The sequence below is a fragment of the Atractosteus spatula genome, chromosome 7 (genome assembly GCF_055471065.1).
Source record: "Atractosteus spatula isolate fAtrSpa1 chromosome 7, fAtrSpa1.hap1, whole genome shotgun sequence".
NCBI classification, from domain to species: domain Eukaryota; kingdom Metazoa; phylum Chordata; class Actinopteri; order Semionotiformes; family Lepisosteidae; genus Atractosteus; species Atractosteus spatula.
The window spans coordinates 337,975-357,273 of record NC_142712.1 but is presented as its reverse complement, the minus strand read 5'-3'; positions in this window follow the sequence as shown (position 1 = coordinate 357,273).

Genomic DNA, 19,299 nt, shown 5'->3' with positions numbered 1-19,299 from the left:
CAGGAAAATTCAAATTTTTACTCGGCAGCTTATTAGCAGCTGCACAATGCTGCAAGTAAGTGTTTTACACATTAAGCAGATCCTCTGACCTTTCCAAGTCTTGCTTTGTGTTAAACATTTTTTGAAGATGACACTACAGGTAATACTGGAATAGGGGTCTTCTTCATGACTCAATAGCATTTACACACCAGACAGCCTCCCTCACCTTATACAACCTTGCTTTGGGTTGTGAAACTTATCTTTATTTTTTTAAGATAACACTGCAGGTAATACACTGGGATGGGGGGTGTTTCCAGTAATTTCTGGGTTTCCTGTGTTTTATTTCAGTTTCACATTGGTTCTGAAAGTTAACAGTTTTGTAAGACATACTGCTTTTTGGGAGTATTGAAACTGTTACTTGGCTTTCTTTGTGAGGGGAGTTATCCTGAGAAAAGACGTACTTTTCATTACTGTTTTCATATATAGCTATTATGCTATGCTGTGCAGTATGGAGTAGCTGTTTACTTATCAATAGTGCTTGGAATCTAAAACCATTAAAAGAGTTATGAACAACAGGAGGCCATTCACTCAATCTAGCTAATGTAATACTTAATATTAATCTGAGCACCTTTTCCTGTTTTTTTTTAAAGAAGCCCAAGGTAAATGATCAAAAACAGTTGGACAGATGTTGAAGTTGACCCACAACTGGCTAAATGTCACTGAAGTCACTAGGGACTTGTGGGGGGGGGGAGGCGTTAGGACCCTATCCGGTGCTGAGAGAATAGGTGTCCAGAAATCCAAAGGACAAAAGACAGAATATGAGGTTGAATGGGCAGGCTAGGTCGGGTTTCCAGTAGTCAGGTTGGTATGGTGTCCAAATCGAAAAGCTGCGAGACAGAAACAAAGACAAAGCCGGGGACAGAGCAGTCAGGTATCCAGTAGTCAGGTCTGTGAGGTATCCAAATCCAAAAGCTGTGAGACAAAAATGAAGACGTTGCTGTAGACAAAACGGGGTCGGTGTCCAGAAGTCAGTTCAGTAAGGTATGCGCACAAGAGAAAGGCTAAGATGGTCTCAACAGTGAGTGAGGGTTTAAATGGGAAAGAGGGTGTGAGCAGTGCTAATTGCTTAATTAGGGCGCAGGTGTTGATGCCGAGAGGTGCACGCGGGAGTGTGGTTCGTGACGGTACCCCGCTCACGGGTGGCTCTGGATGCCGTAGACTGATGGAAGATCCTGATGAGGGACTTATCCAGGATGTCCTGTTCTGGAATCCACGATCTGTCCTCTGGACCATATCCTTCCCAGTCTACTAGGTACTGGCACTGCCCCCTGTGCCAGCGAGAATCCAGAATCTTATCACGGTAAAGGTGGAAGTACCATCGATGAGACGGTTGGGGTCTAGAGAGGGGAGAACGGTGATAAGGCTTAAGAGAAACATGGAAGGTTGGGTGGATTTGAAGGGTAGGGGGGAGAGCAAGACAAAAGCTAACCGGGGTGATCCTGGAAACAACCCGGAAAGGGCCGACAAAACGGGGTCCCAACTTGACAGAGGGTTGACGTAATGGAATGTTCTTTGTTGATAACCAGACAAACTGTCCCCTTTGGAGCCTGGGAAAGGGTCTTCTGTGCTTGTCGGCTGCCCTCTTATAGTGATGTGAGGTTTTCAAAAGTGAGGCCCGGACCGTTTTCCGGAGTTTTAAGAGAGAAGACGCATATTGACGGACAGCGGGAATATCCGAGGCCGTTGGGGCTGGTATTCAGGAGGAGTGAGGGTTGATACCCCAAGGAGCAGAGGAAGGGTGAGACGCCGGTGAAGGAGGAGTAGAGGGAGTTATGGGCGTATTTGGCCCAAGGTAGCAGATAGGTCCAGTCATCCTGGGATGCGGAAATGTAAGCTTGCAGGTAGGTTAAAAGGTCCTGGTTCAGACGTTCGGTCTGGCTGTTGGCTTCGGGATGGTAGCTAGTAGTGAGGGAGTCGGAGGTCCCTAGAGCCTTGCAGAAAGCTTTCCAAAAGTGGAATGTAAACTGAGGGCCTCTGCCAGAGACTGTATGGTTTGGTATGCTGTGGAGTCTGAAGACCTGATGAATGAAAATGTCAGCCATCTCCTGGGCAGTGGGTAACAAGGTAAGGGGAACAAAATTGGTGGCTTTGGAAAATCGATCAACAACGACCAAAGTGAGAGACTTGCCTTGACTTAACGGGAGATCAGTAAGGAAATCCACGGTGATGTGAGACCAAGGATGCTTGGGGACAGGGAGAGGTTGAAGGAGACCAACTGTTTTGAGATGAAGTGTCTTGATCTTGGCACAAGTGGAACAAGCCTTAACATAGTCGGTGATGTCGGTCTTGAGGGAGGGCCACCAGAAGTGAGAGGAGATGACCTCCCTGGTGCGTTGAGCCCCCAGATGTCTGGCAAAGCGAGAGTCATGGCCCCAGCGGAGAACATCAGAGCTGGACCTGGTCAGTAATGAAAAGCTTATCTGGAGGGCACTGGGGGGCTATGGGCTGGTTGGACAGTGAGCATCCAGGAGGTTCTCAGTGTCACAGCGGATGCCGGCGATAATCTTATGGGGAGGGATAATGGGTTCAAGGGGTTTCAGAGTCAGGAGGATCATGCAGGCAGGAAAGGGCATCAGCCTTGACATTCTTAGAGCCAGGGGTGTAAGTGATGAGAGATTAAAATCGGGCAAAGAATAGGGACCACCAGGCTTGTCGGGAATTGAGTCGCCTTGCCGATTGGAGGTAGGTCAGATACTTGTAATCGGTGAGGATGGTGAAGGGATGCAGGGCCAACCTCCAGCCAGTGTCTCCACTCTTTGAGAGCAAGTTTAATGGAGAGTAGCTCCCTGTCACCCACGTCATAATTAATTTCAGCAGGAGACAATCTTTGGGAGAAAGAGGCACAGGAGTGAAGGGTGCTCCTGTCCCCATGACGCTGGGACAGGATTGTGCCGACTCTGTGAGCGGAGGCATCAACTACCAGGACAAAAGGCAGAGAGGGGTCAGGGTGGTGGAGGAGTGGAGCAGAGGTGAAAAGGTGGTGAAGGTGATGAAAGGCACTTCAGGAGTCCACTTGCCATGCCTGGAGCCCTTGCGGGTCAGGAAGGTAATGGGGGAGGTAATCGCCTGTTTTTCGTGCATAAAATAGTTATTAACCATTGAAACCTGTTTTTAGAGCTTTTAAAGTCCTGCAATGTCTAAGCAGGAACACATCATTATATCTCATTTTTTAATTTACTTTTTAAAAATTTTGCCCAGCCTACTTTTAAAGATTAATTTTCTATTCACTACCAACCAATGCACCACGAGTGCTCCTGTTGGTCATTTTGGCCAGCCAATCACGTACTGCGGTACGGTGCAGTGGCTTGTGCTTAGTTGTGTGTGGTATGGGTTTGTAATGTGCATTTTGAAAGGCTGCATTTGTAGGTGTTTTATTTTGATGTTCAATATAAATTTAAGGTAATCTGAATGCTGTGTCTTTTTGTTTTCTACTTAGGTTGTTTGGAGGTGGAGGCCAGATGTCTGTTTCTCTGTGTTCCTGTATGCCTGCATGGAGTGCAGTGCAGATGTGAGAGGTGGTGTCCAAATTCCAAGAGGGATGTTTGTAGTTGTTGTGGAATGTTTTCATGTGTGATTTCTAAAATTGAGACAGCATATGATTTTGTGCATGTTGAAGAGGCCTCATTAGGACTAAATTTTGATTTTTTTTTTTTTGCCAGTGTTTTAATTTTAGAATGTGTCTTGATGGAGTGGAGGAGTGTTTGAAGCAGGAGTTTTAAAGTTTTAAAGCAAGTAAAAAGTTGTGGTAGATCAATTAAATGTGATTTTTTATTGCTTTGAGTAAGTTAATGTGTGGAATTACCTTTAACTTTTTTTAAGTTTAAAGAACTTGATTGTGCTAGAAAAAAATGGTTTGCAAAATTGTTTTGTAGTGTGATGGACAATATTCTCAATTGTAAATTTTATTTTCAAAAATTTGTACTGCAATATTTTTTAAATTGTTTAACGCTCACTGTCAATATTTTGTCACTTTGTTGTAGTTTTAGCATTGTAATTTGAGAACAAAGTTGCTGGGTGTGCTCTTTCAGGGTATTAATGATTGAAAAGATGTGTGTATGTTTTGTTGTACAATATATTTTATAATGTTGTAGTGTTTGGTGATGTGGTTTCATTTTGTTAAATAATATGGGATGTTTATCCAAGTTAGTTTGATTGAAATTGATTAAGTTTGATAAATTGCAATGTCTAACATCCTTTCAGGGATTGAAGAGGCAGGTGGTGAGTAGCTGTTTGTAAATTCACATTTTTGTTTGAATGTAAACCTGAAAGAGGTACTTCATGTTCACAAGCTACAGTATAATAATTAACTATTTTTATATCTCCAATTGACAAATGTGTTTATTCAATATCTACCTTTTAAGTACTTTAATAATATGCTGTCATATACAATCTGATGTTTAGATTTTTTTTACTGGTAAAAGATTGTCCTTCACTTTTGACTGATTCGTAATTGGGCATTTTATGGTGACTGAGTCAAATTTATGCATTTTTTGGTGACGTTTTAAATGTTCAACACTGTAGTGATGCCCCAGATTGTTGTATTTTACAAAAGCTGTGGCAGGTAGCAGTTTCTGATTTTGTAATTATTCCTTGTGTTGAGTGGTTGGATCTGTAGATGGGTTGGGTAATTCTTGTTTAGCCGTCGGAAACAGGGATGTGTTATAAACAATAGGGCTTTGCAAATTGTCCATTTTGAGGACATGTTGTGATAGGGTCTGGATTAATTAGGCACAGTTCTGAATTAATTCTGAGGGTTTTAAAAATGCAGCCTTGGGACCAGTAGTCATTCTGTTTCTGGCTCTTGACCTGCAGTGGGAAGGGAGGTTTGGGGTGGGTTTGTTTTGAATTGTAGTTTTGTTTTGACGCTCAATATAAATTTAAATTAATCTGAATGCTTTGTCTTTGTTTTTTACCTGGGTTGTTTGGAGATGGCTTGTTTCTTTCATGTTCTGTAAGTCCTCATGGGGTCCCGTGCAGATGTGAGGTGGTGTCCAACTTCCAAGAGGGATGTTTTGGTCATTGCTGTGGACTGTAAAATTGGAATGGAATCTGCTATTTGTGTGCATGTTGATGAGGTGTTGGTAGTTGTTTGAGTTGATCTTTTTTGTGTGCTAGAGGTTTAATTTTGAGTTGTTTGAAGCTAAAGTCAGTAAATTGTGGTAGATTAAGTAAATGTGTTAATTGTTTTGAGTAAGTTAATGTGAGAAACATCAGTTTTTCTGTTAAAATCTTTTGGATTGTAAAGAACTTAATTATTCCAAAAGTGTTGTGTAAATTGTTTTGTAGTGTAATGGGCCATGTTTTTCATGTTATATATTTGTAATGAAATAATTCTGACATTGTTTTGTAATATAGTATTGTAATTTGAGCACAAGGTTTTTGGGTGTGCTTTTTTTAAGGTTTGAATTGATGATTGAAGAGATGTGGCTGTTCTTGTACCATGTAATTTGTTTGAAGTTGTATTTTATTTTTAATTTTTGGGGTTTATTTTAGTATTTTGTAAAATTAAGTATGTAGGTGTTTCCATCTACCTTTCCGGGATTGAAGAGGCAGCAGGTGAGTTAGTTTTTTTGGGGGGTGCTTGTAGTTGGGGTTTACATTCATTTGCAGATTGCAGGTGTGTGTTTCTTGTTTCACTAAGTTAACTTTCGGTAGTTGTTAAGTTATGAGTAATTGTAAGTAGAGCCTTGTATGTATTTGGCCATGTTTAAGTGTGAATAGTCTGGTTAGGTTTTGTGTTGCAATGTTACTTTGGGAATTTGTATTTGTAATGCTTTGAAATTCTTTGTTTTGTATTGATTTTGTCATCCAATACAAGGTACAACTGAAGTTGGAACATTTTTTCTCTGATTGGGGGTAGTTTAGTTTTTCTTAGTGGGAGACTTTACAATTACCTTTTTTTTGCAAGGGGTGTTCTGTGGGATGGGAGGTCTTGGTTTTGGAGGAGGGTTTTTGTATTGAAGTATTTTTTTTATTTTTAATATAAATGTAAACTAATCTGAATTTTTTTTTTACTTGGGTTATTTGGTTGGAAGTGGTGGCCAGATCTGTTTCATTGGGTACCTGTATGTGTCATGATCGTCACTCCTCCTCTTAAGGGCGCTCCAGCCCTTCCTCGTTCTGTCCCATTACCCACACCTGTTCCTTATTCCAGCCCCTCTTCTGTTCCACCTTATAAGCCAGATGCAGATGTCATCTGGGGTTTCTCATTGATCGCCGCATCGTGAGAGTCCGGGTCCTGCTGCGTCTGGCCCCGTTATGTTCTTAACCTTCAGTTCCTGATTCCCCTCCCTTTGCCGGTCCCGGCCCGGTTCATGGTTTTAACCCATGGATGGATCGCCTGGTTAAGGACTCTTGCTTTTGTGTTGGATTCCCTGTTTTGACTTTACAGTCACTCCTGTAGAATTTTATTTTTTTTATTTCCTGACTAATTGGAACTGAAGATGAAAATGGAGTGTATCTTGAAGTTCCCTCATCAGGAGCAGCGTTTGAGTGGACATTTTTCATTTGGCAGTGTTTCAACTTTTGACTTTTTCTACAACCAAGTTAAGTGTCTGGATGGAGTTGAGGAGCCTGTCTGAAGTAGTAATGGACTTTTAAAAGAAGTAAATAGTTATGGTATGTTAAGTGAATATGGTCTGTATTGTTTTGAGTAAGTGAATGTGGGATCATTTTAGCATGGAATGCGGTCTGTTCTTGGACTGTAAAGAGCTTAATTGTGATGGAAACAAATGGATGATAAATTGTTTTGTATTGTGAAGGATAATCTCCCCTACTGAAAACGTTTTTACTCTTTAATGCAATGTATTTGAAATGGTTTAATGTTCACTGTGCATGTTATATTGTCAATCTTCATGATGTGGTTTAGTATTGTAATGTGAGCACAAAGTTTCTGGGAGTGCTCTTTGAGGATTTGTATTGATAGAAAAAAAATGTGGGTATGTTATACAATCTTGTTTTAAGCTGTACTGTATTTTTAGTGATTTGAGCAATTATCCTTTGTATGTTTTTTCAAATGAGCTAGAATGCAAGTTAATTTTTGTAAAGAGCAGTGTTTGTTTAGATGTTTTTGAAATGATGTAAATTGTAATGATTAACACTCTTTCACAGCTTGAAGAGGGAGGTGGTAAGTACCTAATTTTGTGTGTGTGGGGGGTTAGGGTTAGGTTTTAGCTCAGTAGATCTGGCTTGTTATTGTTACCTTGTTATGGGTTAACTTTGCTTCTAACCTTAGAACAATATCACCATGTTCTGTGTATTGTTTTGAGTAAGTGAATGTTGGATCATTATAGCATGTAGTGTGGTGTTTTCTTTGATTGTAAAGAATTTGATTACAATGGAGAAAAGGTTTGAAAATCCTTTTGTATTGTTAAGGATAATCTCCCTAACTGTAAACTGTTTTTAATGTTTAATGAATTGGAAATAGTTTAATGCTCACTGAATGTTATGTTGCCAATTTTTATGATGTAGTTTAGTATTGTAATTTGAGCACAAAGTTTGTGTGCTCTTTGAGATTTGTAATGACAAAAGATGTTTGTTAGGCAGCCATTGTTTTAAGCTGTACTGTATTTTCAGCTTTGTGAGAATTTGTTTTCATTTTTCAAATGAGCTAATGTGAAGAAATCAGAATTTCAAAGTTTATTTTTAAATTGTAATGCAATGTATTGGAAATGGTGTAATTTTCTTGGAATTCAACTGTCGCGTGGTGCACCGCGATATCCAGGCACCCCGGAGTTTCTGAAAAGAAATTTTCTGCGATTTTCACGAAACCACTTTTCTTCAACTTGAATTGGGCTAAAAATCCATCCCTGAAAATAAATATTCTCTGAGTAGTGTTGAAATGCTGATCCTTACCCTACCTGGGATGTCCACGGAACATTTCCGCAAACTCTAGTTGAAGTTCTCTGGGCATGGGATTTTGACATTTTCCCCAAACCAAAAGGAATGAGTGGGAAGCAATCAAGAAAACAGATAGAAGCACTTGCATTTGAATGAGTTTCAAGCATGCTTGGGTACTCGTGTGATCTGAATGACTCAGTTTTGGAATTCAACTGTCGCGTGGTGCACCGCGACATCCAGGCACCCCGGAGTTTCTGAAAAAAAAAATTCTGCGATTTTCACGAAACCACTTTTCTTCAACTTGAATTGGGCTAAAAATCCATCCCTGAAAATAAAAATTCTCTGAGTAGTTTGGAAATGCTGATCCTTACCCTACCTGGGGTGTCCACGGAGCATTTCCGCGAACTCTACCTGAAGTTCTCTGGGCATGGGATTTTGACATTTTCCCCAAATCAAAAGGAATGAGTGGGAAGCAATCAAGAAAACAGATAGAAGCACTTGCATTTGAAGGAGTTTCAAGCTTGCTTGGGTACTCGTGTGATCTGAGTGACTCAGTTTTGGAATACAACTGTCGCGTGGTGCACCGCGACCTCCAGGCACCCCGGAGTTTCTGAAAAAAAATTTTCTGCGATTTTCACGAAAGCACTTTTCTTCAACTTGAATTGGGCTTAAAATCCATCCCTGAAAATAAAAATTCTCTGAGTAGTATGAAATGCTGATCCTTACCTTGCCTGGCGTATCCACGGAGCATTTCCGCAAACTCTAGCTGAAGTTCTCTGGGCATGGGATTTTGACATTTTCCCAAACCAAATGGAATAAGTGGGAAAAAATCAAGAAAACAGATAGAAGCACTTGCATTTGAATGAGTTTCAAGCATGCTTGGGTACTCGTGTGATCTGAGTGACTCAGTTTTGGAATACAACTGTCGCGTGGTGCTTCCCGACCTCCAGGCACCCCGGAGTTTCTGAAAAAAAATTTTCTGCGATTTTCACGAAACCATTTTTCTTCAACTTGAATTGGGCTAAAAATCCATCCCTGAAAATAAAAATTCTCTGAGTAGTGTGGAAATGCTGATCCTTACCCTGCCTGGGTTGTCCACTGAGCATTTCCGCGAACTCTACCTGAAGTTCTCTGGGCATGGGATTTTGACATTTTCCCCAAACCAAAAGGAATGAGTGGGAAAAAATCAAGAAAACAGATAGAAGCACTTGCATTTGAAGGAGTTTCAAGCATGCTTGGGTACTCGTGTGATCTGAGTGACTCAGTTTTGGAATACAACTGTCGCGTGGTGCACCGCGACCTCCAGGCACCCGGGAGTTTCTGAAAAAAAATTTTCTGCGATTTTCACGAAACCACTTTTCTTCTACTTGAATTGGGCTAAAAATCCATCCCTGAAAATAAAAATTCTCTGAGTAGTTTGGAAATGCTGATCCTTACCCTACCTGGGGTGTCCACGGAGCATTTCCGCAAATTCTAGTTGAAGTTCTCTGGGCATGGGATTTTGACATTTTCTCCAAACCAAAAGGAATGAGTGGGAAAAAATCAAGAAAACAGATAAAAGCACTTGCATTTGAATGAGCTTCAAGCATGCTTGGGTACTCGTGTGATCTGAGTGACTCAGTTTTGGAATACAACTGTCGCGTGGTGCACCGCGACCTCCAGGCACCCCGGAGTTTCTGAAAAAAAAATTTCTGCGATTTTCACGAAACCACTTTTCTTCAACTTGAATTGGGCTAAAAATCCATCCCTGAAAATAAATATTCTCTGAGTAGTCTTGAAATGCTGATCCTTACCCTACCTGGGGTGTCCACGGAACATTTCCGCAAACTCTAGTTGAAGTTCTCTGGGCATGGGATTTTGACATTTTCCCCAAACCAAATGGAATGAGTGGGGAAAAAATAAAGAAAACAGATAGAAGCACTTGCATTTGAATGAGTTTCAAGCATGCTTGGATACTCGTGTGATCTGAGTGACTCAGTTTTGGAATTCAACTGTCGCGTGGTGCACCGCGACATCCAGGCACCCCGGAGTTTCTGAAAAGAAATTTTCTGCGATTTTCACGAAACCACTTTTCTTCAACTTGAATTGGGCTAAAAATCCATCCCTGAAACTAAAAATTCTCTGAGTAGTGTGGAAATACTGATCCTTACCCTGCCTGGGTTGTCCACTGAGCATTTCCGCGAACTCTACCTGAAGTTCTCTGGGCATGGGATTTTGACATTTTCCACAAACCAAAAGGAATGATTGGGAAACAATCAAGAAAACAGTTAGAAGCACTTGCATTTGAATGAGTTTCAAGCATGCTTGGGTACTCGTGTGATCTGAGTGATTCAGTTTTGGAATACAACTGTCGCGTGGTGCACCGCGACATCCAGGCACCCCGGAGTTTCTGAAAAAAAATTTACTGCGATTTTGACGAAACCACTTTTCTTCAACTTGAATTGGGTTAAAAATACATCCTTGAAAATAAAAATTCTCTGAGTAGTGTGGAAATGCTGATCCTAACCCTACCTGGGGTGTCCACTGAGCATTTTCGCGAACTCTACTTGAAGTTCTCTGGGCATGGGATTTTGACATGTCCCCCAAACCAAAAGGAATGAGTGGGAAAAACTCAAGAAAACAGATAGAAGCACTTGCATTTGAATGAGTTTTAAGCATTCTTGGGTACTCGTGTGATCTGAGTGACTCAGTTTTGGAATACAACTGTCGTGTGGTGCACCGCGACCTCCAGGCACCCCGGAGTTTCTGAAAAAAAATTTTCTGCGATTTTCACGAAACCACTTTTCTTCAACTTGAATTGGGCTAAAAATCCATCCCTGAAAATAAAAATTCTCTGAGTAGTGTGGAAATGCTGATCCTTACCCTGCCTGGGTTGTCCACGGAGCATTTCCGCAAACTCTACCTGAAGTTCTCTGGGCATGGGATTTTGACATTTTCCCCAAACCAAAAGGAATGAGTGGGAAAAAATCAAGAAAACAGATAGAAGCACTTGCATTTGAATGAGTTTCAAGCATGCTTGGGTACTCGTGTGATCTGAGTGACTCAGTTTTGGAATACAACTGTCGCGTGGTGCACCGCGACCTCCAGGCACCCCGGAGTTTCTGAAAAAAAATTTTCTGCGATTTTCACGAAACCAGTTTTCTTCAACTTGAATTGGGCTAAAAATCCATCCCTGAAAATAAAAATTCTCTGAGTAGTGTGGAAATCCTGATCCTAACCCTACCTGGGGTGTCCACGGAGCATTTCCGCAAACTCTAGTTGAAGTTCTCTGGGCATGGGATTTTGACATTTTCCCCAAACCAAAAGGAATGAGTGGGAAAAAATCAAGAAAACAGATAGAAGCACTTGCATTTGAATGAGCTTTAAGCATGCTTGGGTACTCGTGTGATCTGAGTGACTCAGTTTTGGAATACAACTGTCGTGTGGTGCACCGCGACCTCCAGGCACCCCGGAGTTTCTGAAAAAAAATTTACTGCGATTTTGACGAAACCACTTTTCTTCAACTTGAATTGGGTTAAAAATACATCCTTGAAAATAAAAATTCTCTGAGTAGTGTGGAAATGCTGATCCTAACCCTACCTGGGGTGTCCACTGAGCATTTTCGCGAACTCTACTTGAAGTTCTCTGGGCATGGGATTTTGACATGTCCCCCAAACCAAAAGGAATGAGTGGGAAAAACTCAAGAAAACAGATAGAAGCACTTGCATTTGAATGAGTTTTAAGCATTCTTGGGTACTCGTGTGATCTGAGTGACTCAGTTTTGGAATACAACTGTCGTGTGGTGCACCGCGACCTCCAGGCACCCCGGAGTTTCTGAAAAAAAATTTTCTGCGATTTTCACGAAACCACTTTTCTTCAACTTGAATTGGGCTAAAAATCCATCCCTGAAAATAAAAATTCTCTGAGTAGTGTGGAAATGCTGATCCTTACCCTGCCTGGGTTGTCCACGGAGCATTTCCGCAAACTCTACCTGAAGTTCTCTGGGCATGGGATTTTGACATTTTCCCCAAACCAAAAGGAATGAGTGGGAAAAAATCAAGAAAACAGATAGAAGCACTTGTATTTGAATGAGCTTTAAGCATGCTTGGGTACTCGTGTGATCTGAGTGACTCAGTTTTGGAATACAACTGTCGCGTGGTGCACCGCGACCTCCAGGCACCCCGGAGTTTCTGAAAAAAAAATTTCTGCGATTTTCACGAAACCACTTTTCTTCAACTTGAATTGGGGCTAAAAATCCATCCCTGAAAATAAATATTCTCTGAGTAGTCTTGAAATGCTGATCCTTACCCTACCTGGGGTGTCCACGGAACATTTCCGCAAACTCTAGTTGAAGTTCTCTGGGCATGGGATTTTGACATTTTCCCCAAACCAAATGGAATGAGTGGGGAAAAAATAAAGAAAACAGATAGAAGCACTTGCATTTGAATGAGTTTCAAGCATGCTTGGATACTCGTGTGATCTGAGTGACTCAGTTTTGGAATTCAACTGTCGCGTGGTGCACCGCGACATCCAGGCACCCCGGAGTTTCTGAAAAGAAATTTTCTGCGATTTTCACGAAACCACTTTTCTTCAACTTGAATTGGGCTAAAAATCCATCCCTGAAACTAAAAATTCTCTGAGTAGTGTGGAAATACTGATCCTTACCCTGCCTGGGTTGTCCACTGAGCATTTCCGCGAACTCTACCTGAAGTTCTCTGGGCATGGGATTTTGACATTTTCCACAAACCAAAAGGAATGATTGGGAAACAATCAAGAAAACAGTTAGAAGCACTTGCATTTGAATGAGTTTCAAGCATGCTTGGGTACTCGTGTGATCTGAGTGATTCAGTTTTGGAATACAACTGTCGCGTGGTGCACCGCGACATCCAGGCACCCCGGAGTTTCTGAAAAAAAATTTACTGCGATTTTGACGAAACCACTTTTCTTCAACTTGAATTGGGTTAAAAATACATCCTTGAAAATAAAAATTCTCTGAGTAGTGTGGAAATGCTGATCCTAACCCTACCTGGGGTGTCCACTGAGCATTTTCGCGAACTCTACTTGAAGTTCTCTGGGCATGGGATTTTGACATGTCCCCCAAACCAAAAGGAATGAGTGGGAAAAACTCAAGAAAACAGATAGAAGCACTTGCATTTGAATGAGTTTTAAGCATTCTTGGGTACTCGTGTGATCTGAGTGACTCAGTTTTGGAATACAACTGTCGTGTGGTGCACCGCGACCTCCAGGCACCCCGGAGTTTCTGAAAAAAAATTTTCTGCGATTTTCACGAAACCACTTTTCTTCAACTTGAATTGGGCTAAAAATCCATCCCTGAAAATAAAAATTCTCTGAGTAGTGTGGAAATGCTGATCCTTACCCTGCCTGGGTTGTCCACGGAGCATTTCCGCAAACTCTACCTGAAGTTCTCTGGGCATGGGATTTTGACATTTTCCCCAAACCAAAAGGAATGAGTGGGAAAAAATCAAGAAAACAGATAGAAGCACTTGCATTTGAATGAGTTTCAAGCATGCTTGGGTACTCGTGTGATCTGAGTGACTCAGTTTTGGAATACAACTGTCGCGTGGTGCACCGCGACCTCCAGGCACCCCGGAGTTTCTGAAAAAAAATTTTCTGCGATTTTCACGAAACCAGTTTTCTTCAACTTGAATTGGGCTAAAAATCCATCCCTGAAAATAAAAATTCTCTGAGTAGTGTGGAAATCCTGATCCTAACCCTACCTGGGGTGTCCACGGAGCATTTCCGCAAACTCTAGTTGAAGTTCTCTGGGCATGGGATTTTGACATTTTCCCCAAACCAAAAGGAATGAGTGGGAAAAAATCAAGAAAACAGATAGAAGCACTTGCATTTGAATGAGTTTTAAGCATGCTTGGGTACTCGTGTGATCTGAGTGACTCAGTTTTGGAATACAACTGTCGTGTGGTGCACCGCGACCTCCAGGCACCCCGGAGTTTCTGAAAAAAAATTTTCTGCGATTTTCACGAAACCACTTTTCTTCAACTTGAATTGGGCTAAAAATCCATCCCTGAAAATAAAAATTCTCTGAGTAGTGTGGAAATGCTGATCCTTACGCTGCCTGGGTTGTCCACTGAGCATTTCCGCGAACTCTACCTGAAGTTCTCTGGGCATGGGATTTTGACATTTTCCCCAAACCAAAAGGAATGAGTGGGAAGCAATCAAGAAAACAGATAGAAGCACTTGCATTTGAAGGAGTTTCAAGCATGCTTGGGTACTCGTGTGATCTGAGTGACTCAGTTTTGGAATACAAGTGTCGCGTGGTGCACTGCGACCTCAAGGCACCCCGGAGTTTCTGAAAAAAAAATTTCTGCGATTTTCACAAAACCTGTTTTCTTCAACTTGAATTGGGCTAAAAATCCATCCCTGAAACTAAAAATTCTCTGAGTAGTGTGGAAATGCTGATCCTTACCCTGCCTGGGTTGTCCACTGAGCATTTCCGCGAACTCTACCTGAAGTTCTCTGGGCATGGGATTTTGACATTTTCCACAAACCAAAAGGAATGATTGGGAAACAATCAAGAAAACAGTTAGAAGCACTTGCATTTGAATGAGTTTCAAGCATGCTTGGGTACTCGTGTGATCTGAATGACTCAGTTTTGGAATTCAACTGTCGTGTGGTGCACCGCGACCTCCAGGCACCCCGGAGTTTCTGAAAAAAAATTTTCTGCGATTTTCACGAAACCACTTTTCTTCTACTTGAATTGGGCTAAAAATCCATCCCTGAAAATAAAAATTCTCTGAGTAGTTTGGAAATGCTGATCCTTACCCTACCTGGGGTGTCCACGGAGCATTTCCGCAAATTCTAGTTGAAGTTCTCTGGGCATGGGATTTTGACATTTTCCCCAAACCAAAAGGAATGAGTGGGAAAAAATCAAGAAAACAGATAGAAGCACTTGCATTTGAATGAGCTTCAAGCATGCTTGGGTACTCGTGTGATCTGAGTGATTCAGTTTAGGAATACAACTGTCGTGTGGTGCACCGCGACCTCCAGGCACCCCGGAGTTTCTGAAAAAAAATTTTCTGCGATTTTCACGAAACCACTTTTCTTCAACTTGAATTGGGCTAAAAATCCATCCCTGAAAATAAAAATTCTCTGAGTAGTGTGGAAATGCTGATCCTTACGCTGCCTGCGTTGTCCACTGAGCATTTCCGCGAACTCTACCTGAAGTTCTGTGAGCATGGGATTTTGACATTTTCCCCAAACCAAAAGGAATGAGTGGGAAGCAATCAAGAAAACATATAGAAGCACTTGCATTTGAATGAGTTTCAAGCATGCTTGGGTACTCGTGTGATCTGAGTGACTCAGTTTTGGAATACAACTGTCGCGTGGTGCACCGCGACCTCCAGGCACCCCGGAGTTTCTGAAAAAAAAATTTCTGCGATTTTCACGAAACCACTTTTCTTCAACTTGAATTGGGCTAAAAATCCATCCCTGAAAATAAAAATTCTCTGAGTAGTGTGGAAATGCTGATCCTTACCCTGCCTGGCGTATCCACGGAGCATTTCCGCAAACTCTAGTTGAAGTTCTCTGGGCATGGGATTTTGACATTTTCCCCAAACCAATAGGAATGAGTGGGAAAAAATCAAGAAAACAGATAGAAGCACTTGCATTTGAATGAGTTTTAAGCATGCTTGGGTACTCGTGTGATCTGAATGACTCAGTTTTGGAATTCAACTGTCGTGTGGTGCACCGCGACCTCCAGGTACCCCGGAGTTTCTGAAAAAAAATTTTCTGCGATTTTCACGAAACCACTTTTCTTCAACTTGAATTGGGCTAAAAATCCATCCCTGAAAATAAAAATTCTCTGAGTAGTGTGGAAATGCTGATCCTTACCCTGCCTGGGTTGTCCACTGAGCATTTCCGCAAACTTTACCTGAAGTTCTCTGGGCATGGGATTTTGACATTTTCCCCAAACCAAAAGGAATGAGTGGGAAGCAATCAAGAAAACAGATAGAAGCACTTGCATTTGAAAGAGTTTCAAGCATGCTTGGGTACTCGTGTGATCTGAGTGACTCAGTTTTGGAATACAACTGTCGCGTGGTGCACCGCGACCTCCAGGCACCCCGGAGTTTCTGAAAAAAAATTTTCTGCGATTTTCACGAAACCACTTTGCTTCTACTTGAATTGGGCTAAAAATCCATCCCTGAAAATAAATATTCTCTGAGTAGTCTTGAAATGCTGATCCTTACCCTACCTGGGGTGTCCACGGAACATGTCCGCAAACTCTAGTTGAAGTTCTCTGGGCATGGGATTTTAACATTTTCCCCAAACCAAATGGAATGAGTGGGAAAAAATCAAGAAAACAGGTAGAAGCACTTGCATTTGAATGAGTTTCAAGCATGCTTGGGTACTCGTGTGATCTGAATGACTCAGTTTTGGAATTCAACTGTCGCGTAGTGCACCGCGACATCCAGGCACCCCGGAGTTTCTGAAAAAAAATTTTCTGCGATTTTCACGAAACCAGTTTTCTTCAACTTGAATTGGGCTAAAAATCCATCCCTGAAAATAAAAATTATCTGAGTAGTGTGGAAATGCTGATCCTTACCCTACCTGGGGTGTCCACGGAGCATGTCCGCAAACTCTAGTTGAAGTTCTCTGGGCATGGGATTTTGACATTTTCCCCAAACCAAAAGGAATGAGTGGGAAAAAATCAAGAAAACAGATAGAAGCACTTGCATTTGAATGAGTTTCAAGCATGCTTGGATACTCGTGTGATCTGAGTGACTCAGTTTTGGAATACAACTGTCGCGTGGTGCACCGCGACCTCCAGGCACCCCGGAGTTTCTGAAAAAAAATTTTCTGCGATTTTCACGAATCCACTTTTCTTCAACTTGAATTGGGCTAAAAATCCATCCCTGAAAATAAAAATTCTCTGAGTAGTGTGGAAATGCTGATCCTTACGCTGCCTGCGTTGTCCACTGAGCATTTCCGCGAACTCTACCTGAAGTTCTGTGGGCATGGGATTTTGACATTTTCCCCAAACCAAAAGGAATGAGTGGGAAGCAATCAAGAAAACAGATAGAAGGACTTGCATTTGAAGGAGTTTCAAGCATATTTGGGTACTCGTGTGATCTGAGTGACTCAGTTTTGGAATACAACTGTCGCGTGGTGCACCGCGACCTCCAGGCACCCCGGAGTTTCTGAAAAAAAATTTACTGCGATTTTGACGAAACCACTTTTCTTCAACTTGAATTGGGCTAAAAATACATCCTTGAAAATAAAAATTCTCTGAGTAGTGTGGAAATGCTGATCCTAACCCTACCTGGGGTGTCCACTGAGCATTTTCGCGAACTCTACTTGAAGTTCTCTGGGCATGGGATTTTGACATGTCCCCCAAACCAAAAGGAATGAGTGGGAAAAACTCAAGAAAACAGATAGAAGCACTTGCATTTGAATGAGTTTTAAGCATGCTTGGGTACTCGTGTGATCTGAGTGACTCAGTTTTGGAATACAACTGTCGTGTGGTGCACCGCGACCTCCAGGCACCCCGGAGTTTCTGAAAAAAAATTTTCTGCGATTTTCACGAAACCACTTTTCTTCAACTTGAATTGGGCTAAAAATCCATCCCTGAAAATAAAAATTCTCTGAGTAGTGTGGAAATGCTGATCCTTACCCTGCCTGGGTTGTCCACTGAGCATTTCCGCAAACTCTACCTGAAGTTCTCTGGGCATGGGATTTTGACATTTTCCCCAAACCAATAGGAATGAGTGGGAAAAAATCAAGAAAACAGATAGAAGCACTTGCATTTGAATGAGTTTCAAGCATGCTTGGGTACTCGTGTGATCTGAATGACTCAGTTTTGGAATTCAACTGTCGCGTGGTGCACCGCGACATCCAGGCACCCCGGAGTTTCTGAAAAAAAATTTTCTGCGATTTTCCCGAAACCACTTTTCTTCAACTTGAATTGGGCTAAAAATCCATCCCTGAAAATAAATATTCTCTGAGTAGTGTTGAAATGCTGATCCTTACCCTACCTGGGGTGTCCACGGAACATTTCCGCAAACTCTAGTTGAAGTTCTCTGGGCATGGGATTTTGACATTTTCCCAAACCAAATGGAATAAGTGGTAAAAAATCAAGAAAACAGATAGAAGCACTTGCATTTGAATGAGTTTCAAGCATGCTTGGGTACTCGTGTGATCTGAGTGACTCAGTTTTGGAATACAACTGTCGCGTGGTGCACCGCGACCTCCAGGCACCCCGGAGTTTCTGAAAAAAAATTTTCTGCGATTTTCACGAAACCACTTTTCTTCAACTTGAATTGGGCTAAAAATCCATCCCTGAAAATAAAAATTCTCTGAGTAGTGTGGAAATGCTGATCCTTACCCTGCCTGGGTTGTCCACTGAGCATTTCCGCGAACTCTACCTGAAGTTCTCTGGGCATGGGATTTTGACATTTTCCCCAAACCAAAAGGAATGAGTGGGAAGCAATCAAGAAAACAGATAGAAGCACTTGCATTTGAAAGAGTTTCAAGCATGCTTGGGTACTCGTGTGATCTGAGTGACTCAGTTTTGGAATACAACTGTCGCGTGGTGCACCGCGACCTCCAGGCATCCTGGAGTTTCTGAAAAAAAATTTTCTGCGATTTTCACGAAACCACTTTTCTTCTACTTGAATTGGGCTAAAAATCCATCCCTGAAAAAAAAAATTATCTGAGTAGTGTGGAAATGCTGATCCTTACCCTACCTGGGGTGTCCACGGAGCATTTCCGCAAACTCTAGTTGAAGTTCTCTGGGCATGGGATTTTGACATTTTCCCCAAACCAAAAGGAATGAGTGGGAAAAAATCAAGAAAACAGATAGAAGCACTTGCATTTGAATGAGTTTCAAGCATGCTTGGATACTCGTGTGATCTGAGTGACTCAGTTTTGGAATACAACTGTCGCGTGGTGCACCGCGACCTCCAGGCACCCCGGAGTTTCTGAAAAAAAATTTTCTGCGATTTTCACGAATCCACTTTTCTTCAACTTGAATTGGGCTAAAAATCCATCCCTGAAAATAAAAATTATCTGAGTAGTGTGGAAATGCTGATCCTTACCCTACCTGGGGTGTCCACGGAGCATTTCCGCAAACTCTAGTTGAAGTTCTCTGGGCATGGGATTTTGACATTTTCCCCAAACCAAAAGGAATGAGTGGGAAAAAATCAAGAAAACAGATAGAAGCACTTGCATTTGAATGAGTTTCAAGCATGCTTGGATACTCGTGTGATCTGAGTGACTCAGTTTTGGAATACAACTGTCGCGTGGTGCACCGCGACCTCCAGGCACCCCGGAGTTTCTGAAAAAAAATTTTCTGCGATTTTCACGAATCCACTTTTCTTCAACTTGAATTGGGCTAAAAATCCATCCCTGAAAATAAAAATTCTCTGAGTAGTGTGGAAATGCTGATCCTTACGCTGCCTGCGTTGT